Genomic DNA, 11,200 nt, shown 5'->3' with positions numbered 1-11,200 from the left:
CTCAGAGTAGAGCAGCTGCTGCTCCACATCGAAAGGAGGCAGCTGAGGTGGTTCGGGCATCTGACAAGGATGCCCCCTGGGCGCCTCCTGGGCGAGGTGTTCCAGGCATGTCCCACCGGGAGGAGGCCCCGGGGCAGACCCAGGACACGCTGGAGAGATTATATCTCTCGGCTGGCCTGGGAACGCCTTGGTATTCCCCCGGACAAGCTGGAGGAGGTGGCTGGGGAGAGGGAGGTCTGGGCCTCTTTGCTTAGGCTGCTGCCCCCGCGACCCGACCCCGGACAAAGCGGATGACGATGGATGGATGGATGGATGTTTATGGAGTGATTTTATGCATTGTGCTAACTGTTAAAGCCGATTTTGTAGATGCACTTGTCTTTTTTTTTCTCTCACTGACTGGCCTTATCCTGTCTTTGTTTATTTGTTGTTCTAAATCAGCATTGTGTTTCCATGAGGAAACTCTAGTGCTGCTACACAGTGACAAAGTTTTAACTGTGCAGAGATAAACAGGCTGAACCTTCACCTGCAGGTGACTGGGGCATACAGTTGTCCTCGGACCTTAACCATGAGCTGCTCACTTGTCACTTTATATAACTTTGTCCTACTTTCACTTTTACTTTTTTTTTTTTTTAGTGATGTTTTTTTTAACTTGTTCTGAGTTTCCTATCTTCAGCTTTTTGTGTGTTGCTTGAATGCTTCACATTTTATTTTGCTTTATTTGAGAAAGACGAGGGAATTGAGGACATTTGTATTTCTGCTCTGTAAGGCAGTCTAAATGATGGACTTAAGATTTTCTATTAATAAAATACATTTTTCATTCTTTATGGGAGAATCTATTATTTCTCTTCCTTCCCTGGGAAAAATACTGTAGCTCCGGAAGGCATTTTCTTTCTCTATCAGTCCCTAATAAACAGTGACATGAGACTTTCATCATTTGCGGGCTCTGTATATATTTATGGATTCTTTATTTAATTGCCAAATTAATTATTTCCTAAGGCAGTTGCAAGAAACTTAAATGCAGTTCTAATTATGTTCAAAACTCACGGTCCAAAAGCATCCACAAAGCAATCAAAGGGCAGACCAGTTACAGGAGAAGGCAAAGAAAATATATAACTGGAGCTCATTCAGGCACAGTCCCCTTAACTTATGCAATCAAATGTAAACTGATTACAGAAGGGGTAGAAGGATAAAGCAGGACTAACAGGAAAGTTAAAATATTTGAACGAGTTATGTAGTTCACCATGGCGCTGTGGGGATCTGAGTATTATACCATCAGCTGAAGAATTGGGTCACCACTCATATGACATCTGGACACATAAAACACGCTACAAATACTCCACCACTTACAAGTGCTGCATTAGCTGCTCTTACGTGATCTAAACCACACAAATTGCAGTCATCATGCCATTAGACCGACACACTGTTGCATAATATACACTGAATAAAAGGTGATATTTGCATTAATAGAATGCTTTCTCCTTCAATGTTTACTGATTGCAACTGCAAAGTGAAGAACACCCTTTACACCTCAGTGTGGCAGTCACAAAGATGAAATCGAATCAATACAGTATACCAAAAAACAGAGGACACTAAGTCCTTTATACACTGCCACTCTGGTATGTGGACACCAGTGTTGTCAGTTTATTTACTTGCTTGTTAACTTATGCAACCAGATCTTACAAATGTAGGCATCAAATTTACTGACAACTACACATGTAAAATTTTAAAAAATCATAGCTGTAAGTTAGTTTTGTAATAAATAAAAAATCCTTCAGACCTGTTTTTACTTTGAGTACATGCGAGTGCACCATTGCATAAGAGTATGGACACTGCGTATGCTTACACTAACCTATCAACTTGATATTTGCCACACTTCTGTACAGGAAGCATGGGAAATGTAAGAGTGTTTTCAGTCTCATTCATCTTCAGACAAAGAAAACCCATGCTTTTAAACTTAGTCATCCAAATAGTTTCTTCACTGTAAACCATCAGCTGTGGTTCTGTGAAACTAACAGGAAAAGCATTCAATAGAATATTAAGTCAGAAAAAAAATGTTTGTCTGCAGAAAGGAATGCTTTTGTTTGCTTTGCTGAGTTAGGTTAAAAGACAGCAGGCCGTAGCTTCACGTTTAACAGAGAGACACGAGAGGCATCATACTGCTTTTGAATAAATACAGATATTTTCCCTAATGTCAGCAGGAACCAAAGTAACATCAATGTTTACAGTACCAGGACAAATTTAGCTGAACCAAGCAAGTTTATTGTTTCTGTTCCATGGATAAAAAGTTATGTGACTCTCTGTAGAGGACCTCCTGTCGGTCTCTCTGACAATGCTCTCCTGTTGATTTCTTTTATTTCAAGCATTCCTAGTTAACCTACAATGGATATTAACACTGAGCAGCTGCTGACAGTCGCTCTGCAGAGCTCCACCATGTTTAGTAACCATGTTAGCACTGACCATCTGTGGAGAAACACAGTTTGTGACTCAGCAGCTTAGTTGGCTTCACTTCCGCGTTCATCTCAAAAAGTTCACGAGCAAACCAGCTGGAAAACCGGTTATATAGATAGAAGACTCTCGCTTGTTAAGAGTTTTGAAATTCCAGGCTTCCCAGCCAATCATAGCAGGAATACAGGGATTTATACTGCACAAACTACCCTAACGTGGTATGTCACTGTTTTGCTACGAGAGGGTTCCACATGACATTTTTAATTGTAACATGTATTTTTTTAAAAAAGAAAACTGCTGTTTATTCATCAGTTATGTGGCATCATCACAAACTTCCTTCTGCATCATGATGAAAACAGTTGTGCAAAAAAGCCACACATACTTATACATGAAATAAGAAAAAAATGTTTTATAATATAATTTTTGTGATAATCACAACTCAAGGTGTCAACATGATTCTTATTGATGAAAAACACAAATTTACAGATTTCACTCATCTCAGAGAGCAGTCATTTGGCTTTTCTACCTTTAAAAGCTGCTGTAGAACAATGAGGATGCAAATCGGATGCAAATTCTTTGTTGCCCAACCTCTGCTGCACAGTAGGAGGGTCGTCCATTAGCTAACTTCTAATCTCAAGGTGGGTGGGTCACTCCTCGCTGTTCACTCAGAAAAGCGTCATTGAGAAGAAACAATGGATCTTCCCACTGCATCCAATGGCTAGGCTGGTGCTGTGAATGCTACCCTGTCCTCATTGTATCCGTATGAATGGGTTAAAAAGGGATTAAATGTTTTTGTATAGAAACTCCATATCAATGCAACCAATTTACCTGGTAATTCTAGACCAGTTAGTTTTAAAGGTACATTTATCCACGTACTGTACTGTAGGTCCCTATTTTAAGTATAGAAAGTTTAGACGTGGTGTCATTCTGGACTAATAGGAATTTTATTAACTCATTCACTGCCATTGACGTCTATAGCCGTCAATTGCAGTGAATGAGTCAATGGGTTTAACTCATTCACTGCCAATGGCTGGCAGTGAATGAGTTAATATTATCATTCAATTAAATGAGGAAATGTATAAGTCATTCAAAAGTGTCTGCTATTTGTGTCTTCTATAAAGTCATTTTAAAATGAAGCCAGAAAATGCTGCTTGGTCATTAGTGAGTAAATATATTCATGTATAAAAGAGGATTTAAGTGTCCGCACCTCTACAACACAACAACTCATCAACACATTTACCTAATTTAAAAACTCACATGCATTTATGCCTTTTTTTTAAACCTGTTCAGTAATGTTTCTGAAGTATTTAAATGCTTCTTCCTTAACTTTTTTCAACATTTGAATAACCTTTAATGCTGTCTTGCAAAATATTAAACCATAGTGTCATTGTGTACAGTTGCATTGCTTTTTTACATGCAGTCAAACTCTTTTTCCCAAGCTGTGACTCATGTTCTTCCTGCAATTTCCTAAAACAGAAAGGAAACTGTCTGTGTTTTATAACTTCACCACTATTATTAACTCACTTTATGAGCAGCAGGACTGGAGCTGCAGCCAGCAGAAAAGGGGCATTAAGAGCCAATGGCCTGCTGGTTCTCAGCACCTTGTCCCGCCCCTTAGTCTGCTCAGCTCAGCTGATGCAACTCAAGAGGAGGATGTCACCTTTCAGCTTTTCAGATGTTTATATTAAAACAGCTTTCAAGCTTTCTATTCTGAAGAAACTATGGGAGGGACCTTTTCCTTTACTGCAAAGTTAACCATCTGCACAATGTGTTTCTGATACCAGCACATCAAACCCTTGTCGGAATTCTAAAGCAGCATTTTTCCACTGGGTGTGGATACATGTTTGTGTTTGTGGTCTTGCATGTAAAGGTTATAACGAGTTCGAGTGATAATCCGCCCCATCTATCAACAGCTCGAACGCTCAGGTCCTGTAGGCTTTTAATTTCCTTGTTGATAACAAGCAGCATTTTGAATTCATTGCTTATTCATGCATTCAGAGTGGACACATCTCAGACAATTACTGCAGTATAGTCCTCTCCTCTGTCTGTATACCCTACATGGCCAGAATCAGCTGATCCCTTAAATAGCAGGCCCAATAAAACACACAACAGCCCTGACTAATGTACACAACACATTTAGAGAGTATAGCTCGCATCCCTCTAGAAGGATTTACTGTAGTCACTTACGATACATCATTTTCAGTGCAGACTTTGAGCAATGTGTTTTTCATACAAGTTCTTTTGTGGACCCTCAAGTGGGTCAAATACCTTTGTGCATTTGTGCAGCTTTTATGGGCATCTACAAATCAGAATAATGGAATATGAAATCAGATACAGCTATATTCACCCTTTTGTCACTGTGATCATTGTAAGATGCAATTAGTGTCTCTGATTACAGTCTTTAGAAATACAAAAGAGTTGCTAAAGAGTCTTGTTTGAGGGACAAATAATAAATTTGTGAAATATCTGCAGAAAACTGTATCTATTCAAAATCTAAAGCCCTCCATTTTTAAACCACAGGAACTTAGAAATATTATGTTTGAAAGCTTTACTACTACATTTTTGTAAGATAAAGTAGAAGTTGTCATTGATCGTCGTTAGTTGTGAAGCTGTGACCTCTGATGCCTCAGAGGTCAGTGTGCTACTCCCAGCCGGGCCCACATTCCTCTCTGCATCTGTACGTCATGAATCTAAAGTGCAAATCAACAGACAGACGGCTTGTCCCCATAGCAACAGTCAACATGGAGATGATACTGAAAACATGCTGAGAGGGCGCGTTTACTTCTTTCGGCGTTGCAGATGTAAAACAAGAACTGTTTTGATAAAGTGTCAAATTTGATTTAAGTTCACACTGTTTATAAAAGATGGATGTGGCCACAGGGACATCGCTTATTGGGTTGATGCTTTCGACCATTTGTGCCATCTTGACTGTTGAAAGCTTATGTCGCAAGCAAGGGGTGGACCTGACTGAGAACAACACTCATATGGTAGTGGCTTGTCAATCACAAAGTGGCCTGCTCTGTGACACATTCCCTGCTTATGACCATAATATACTAAATTAATATGATGCTGTATTGCGTGACACTTGAAACTAGCAACCTAGACCATAAACCAATCAGAAAAGTATTTATTGAGATCGCTGATAAAGAAATGTTCTCCTAAACGTCTATACAACTGGTCTTCTTCTGCAACTTGTATAGAGTTTAAGCATTTCCTCGTAGTTTCAATTCTGAGACTGCACCTTTATTTACAGATAAGAGTTAGTTATAGATTTATCAAGGAAAATAAAACATAATTACATATTTTGAAATTTATCAAGATCACAATGTCTCAAATGACACCATGTCTTTCATAAATTCCAAGTTGGATATATAATGTTCTAATGTTGGTTCTTTAGGATTATACCTTTGCTTATGCCACACATGGAAACGTTTAACATCTCCTTAGATACATTAATGACAAGGGACCAGTTAGATTTACTCAAGGTGTTTGTACATCACTTACTGCAAGAACTATTTTTCAATCATTTTATTGTTAATACGATTAAATAAAATACGCAGTCAAGGAAAACACAAGAAGGAAAAAAGCACAAACAAAATCTTGCTCTACACTTGATGTTAGGATCGGACTAAATTAACACACCTATCCTAAAAAACACATTCTTTCTTACATGTACACATAAACTATGAATGCCCGTGCATGTAAATATACATATGCATAAAAACTGCACATTAATATGAAAACATCCACACGCATGCTAAGAAAACACATTTTGCATTCAATTATTGTTACACGTTACTTATGTCATGTTAGCCAACATGAATTACAAATATGACATCACAGTTTAATCATTACTGAGTTCATTACAGTCTTTTCCCCATGGGTCTCTCAATAGTTTTACGAGTCCGGATGTTTTAGAAATACTTTGATACCCTTGCTCCACCTTAACACTCACCACTGCTGGAATCCCTGGAGCAAACTGAATTCTTTACGGTCACCTTTCAAAGCTGCAGCAAGTATCACTTTAGTATGAGGACAAACAGGTTCTGGTAGGTTCCTGTGATCACTGTGCAGCATATACGTTACTCAGTGTGTCTTGAATGACATCAAAACAAAGTCATTGACCTCTGCCGTCTGCTCGCCGAGGACAGAATTGTGCAACACAGACAGTGAACATTAGCTCGATTACATAAAGCCGCAGCAGAAGGACGGCGACTGTGCATTGTTGTGATGGATGAATGCGTAGTGTAACACACACAGTACTTATGTTGGCAAGCGGACATTTGGTTCATGACACTCCTGTTTACTTACACATACCAGGGTTTGCGTCACTCCACATGACATTCCTTAGTAAGTCTAACCTGCATCTAATCTTACCCTCATCTTATCATAACCTTAAACCACGACTAAATCTTAGCCATTTAAGTTTTGAGATCTTTTTTGTTTGTATGAAAATAGGTGTACATATGTCCCCACTGTGCAGGTAATGCAAACACACACACACACACACACCCACAGGACAGAGAATATGCCTCATTAGTCCCGTAGTATTTGTTAATAAGAAACAGCTTAAGTGAACAAACAAGTGTTTGTAAGCAGGGAACAAGCCTTAATTTAAAAGACAGTGAGTACCTGAATTAGCTCATCATCCACACACCCACTCTCCTTTTTCAAGTGTCAGTTCATGTCTCACTACCTCTCAAGTGTTGAGGTTTAATTCAAAAAAGACTCGGGAACTTCCCAAACAAGCTTGTCATTATAGAAGAGTTTAGAGCATATTTTTTGGAACTGCTTTTAGAAAATTTGGTCCTCTGGTATGTGTTTTTGGGGTAGCAGGGAATCGAGTATGTGGTCAAGTCAACTGTGTGTGTGTTTTCGTGATAATGAAGGAACAAGTCACACAGAATAGCTTACTGATTAAGAGTTTCTACACAACAACAATAAAACTCTGTGGCACTGAGTTCTGTTGAAAACAGCAATAAGACTTAGAAATTAAAGAAAGATAATGCTATTGTTTCAGTCAAGTCAAACATTGTAATGTATTTATTTAACAATCCTGTAACAGGTTGATGTCACTACATTCGTTTTGTCTGTCCTTTCAATACCAAGAATGCTTCTAGTTTTATGATGCAAGTTAGCATTATGGACGTTATATTGGGAGGATGCAGCAGCTGTGATGTAATAGTTCAGAAAGAAAAATAAAACAGAGCAGTTGAGGACATCTTATCAGCGTTGTGTTGTCAGAGTGGTACAGGTGCGTCCTTGTGTTTTGGGAAATGGAAAAACATGGTAGGCTAACACGTTGGTCCTATGTTCTGCGTCCCTGTATGTTTTTTCGACATGGATGTTCCACTGGAATTTCTGTTCTGTTTGCTTGAACCAATCACATTTCTTCTGTGTGGATGTTGACGGCTGTAGAAAAGTCAGGCATACTGCTAGGATTGGTGGCTCTGGACCAGAGAGTCCACTTAAAGTGAGTCCTAACAATTGTTATTGAAAAGTAACTCATCCGGAGAGCTACAATTTGACTATAAAGAGTTCAAAACTAACTAAAATTGCACAAAGATGCACAAAATGACCACAAGGAGACACAGTGATCCCAACAGGGAGCAAAACAACCTCAGTGACCCATAAGCCACTGCCAAATCGCAAAAAATAATGACAAAAACTCACAAAACAAGCTCAAACAGACATAAAGCACTCAAAGGGACGCACAAAGCCACACAAAGGATGAGTGAAATACAAAAAAAGATAGAAAACAGCTATAGGGAGAAGAAAAAGAAAATGCCAGGTAGACAAAGCAAGATTAGGGAAAACAAATTATACTCAAAATACATCCAAAAAGACTGCACAAAGTGACAGCACAACCAGTGATCCCTTATGTGTTTCACAAGTTGATTAAACTCCATGGTTTTAAAGAATTCTAAGTAGCCAGATGTGTTCAATAAAGTTAAAGAGTGTCATGTTGGGTTCTGAAATGTAGAAGAAATATGTGAAGAACAACAGTCTAAAATTACGTAAGAAGAGTAAATATACTCAGTAGCATTCCAACCCTGTAACATCTAACAGTCAATGAGTCAACTTTGAAACTCAAACTTTCCACATTTGGAGGAAAAATAGAGAAAGCAGCTGGAGGGAGAACAAAAGAGAGGAACTTAAGCTAGTCAATATTACAAAAACCTCAAAAACAAAAGCATGAACATCAAGTGTAAATATTTAGTAAAAAGATTTGAAAATATAACATATGGATTGGAAGGAAAATACTAAAAGGTAAAAATTTAATGGGACATTTCAAAGGGAAACATCTATTCATAAAGACTGCAGTGAGCCTCGTGCTGTATGTCAAGTTGCATACTTCAATATTTGCTATTTTGAGTGTTCCAAAGTGCACTATTAGTACCTGGGCTGTGTACTAATAATGGTAAAAACTATTAGTTAACGAGTTAACAATCCAATATGGCAGGATTGAAGGTAAACAGAAGTAAAGCTGTGAACTTTAAATCTGTGCTGCCACTGTTGTGTTTTTTTGACTCGCTAAATACGCTATGCGTAGACCACTGATCAGGCTTTATCCATGAATGTCCTGCAGAGCAAAAAAACAAGCATTGTGCTGCATTGTTAGCGATACACACATTTTTCTATTATGCTAAGAAGCAAAATGAATCCTGTTTTTCATTGTTTTTCTGACTTTACATCTGGAATGCACTCAACTCAAAAGTGACGTCATTCTGAGTTCTGATATCCGACTTCTGAGTTAAAGTCAACACTGGCTATGTGGAGGTACCACCGACCGGGAGGAATACGTTTTCAGTTAATTAGGTGGCACTAATGCTATCAAGCTACCTAACAGCGCCATGTGTTGTAGTCTTATTTGATATTTGTGCCAAACCACAGCCGACACAAGTCCAGTTGCTCTCACAGCCAGCTGAGGCTGGCTACAAGAATGAATCAATCCCCATAGAGTTACGTATTAAAATACCCAACGTAGTACAATTAATAAGGATGTTTACAGCCTGCTACCTGCTTTCATTCCTTTATTACAGCTCACAGAGTAGCTGGTGAGTGTTTATAAAGAAGTCGCTGTATTTCATGCAAACTAAAGGTGACTGGGGCAATCTGCTGTTAACCAACGCAATCACAAGGAGGTTTTTGCCAAGCAGACGGTGATTTCTCAGTGTTTGTCAGATGGCTTTGGACATGTCTGTAGGCCTGTGACACTGGGCCTTATTCACTTAAGCCTACATTATCACCACAATTGTCAACACGCCCAAAATGGAGGAAAAGTTAATGCCATGTGGTTAGTGGTTACATGACTACGAAACCTTAATGGATACCATCAAGAGGGCTAAGTAAATCTTTTATATACAGTCCGTGGTTTTTCCCTATTAAGTGTTTTTATTCCACATGTAAAATTTAAGTATTATGCGTGTTCGAAAGGAATGACAAGTTGTTTTGTCTACATTATCTAAAGTACTACAATCATTGTACAAAGAAATACAGTCACCATCAAAATGCCTGTAATCATTTCTGATAAAAGGGAACATGTTGTGTTCCAATTCTGTTAAAAAACAAACACGAACAAAGTTCTTTTAAAAGAGAATCATTGTCTTTAAGTCTTTCATATTTGATGTGATTTCATTCGTGGTATTGTTTTCATCATTATGTTTTTTAAATGTCCTGCTCTAAAAAAGCCCTCGTGTCCCTATCGTTGGCATTTATGACCACCGTGACAATTGATGTGAGCAATATCCCATAATGTACTAATATGAGGACATTTTTAAAAGCGAGTACTTTCCACTGATTATCTGTTTATAAAGCTACCTGCACTTGCTGGTGTCCACAATAGAAAATACTAGTTGACAGACCACTTTTATCTTATCTACAATTGCATTATAGCGTGTTATACAGTTAGACCTACATGTTTGTGTTCACCTTATGTATACTAGCATTTATGAGAAAAAAAATTGTCAGTACTTTGAACACCATAACATCTTCATAAAACAACTTTATAGCTGGAGATAAAGAACAGAACATACTGGTGGTTCGAGATGAAGAATAACACAACTTCCTGGAGGCCTTTTGTCTGGCCTGATGGCCCTTCCTCCACAGTGTGGGTCGTGTGCAGGGCAATGGGAGGATGAGATTTTTAAAAAGGGGAAGGGGTGAAGGCTAGGTTTCCTACTTCCACCCTTCCGAAGGTGGATCCTATTAAGCCTGCTGCTGACCAAAAAAACCCAAAACTGATGTTATCTCCATCCTGTTAACATGATTTTGAATTTGGAGCCAAGCATGCGAGTCAGAAGCTTATAAATAGTGAAAATTAGGAAGAGGTGCAGCATATTTGTCCTTCTTACTAAATTCATGTTAATATAAAACTCATCTGATTCCCTGATACTTGATGTGGTGTCTTGGAAACTGCAGTGGATACCTATGACAGCTGTTCAGAAAGAGTGGTATTAATCCAGTTTTAAAGGTTAATACAGCACGAGTAAATTAGTTAAACGTTAACTGTTAATAAAACCGTTATTAGAATGGCGACATTATGTTTATCGGGCTGCTGCTCTCTGTAAAAACGGGTCAGTGAATCAGTGGGAAAGTATTCAGTTTAAATGGAAAACAGTACAGTGCAGGCCACACTGAAGAATTTCATTCATCTAAACATGAAGACAAATCCAGCAGACCATGTACTCTTGACATGTCTAAATCCAACAACTGTTGGTTGTTGTTCATAGTATCTGTTATTACCAAGCCTAGA

Source organism: Astatotilapia calliptera, chromosome 11 (assembly GCF_964374335.1).
Source record: "Astatotilapia calliptera chromosome 11, fAstCal68.1, whole genome shotgun sequence".
Taxonomy (NCBI): Eukaryota; Metazoa; Chordata; class Actinopteri; order Cichliformes; family Cichlidae; genus Astatotilapia; species Astatotilapia calliptera.
Note: the sequence above shows the minus strand (reverse complement) of the source record.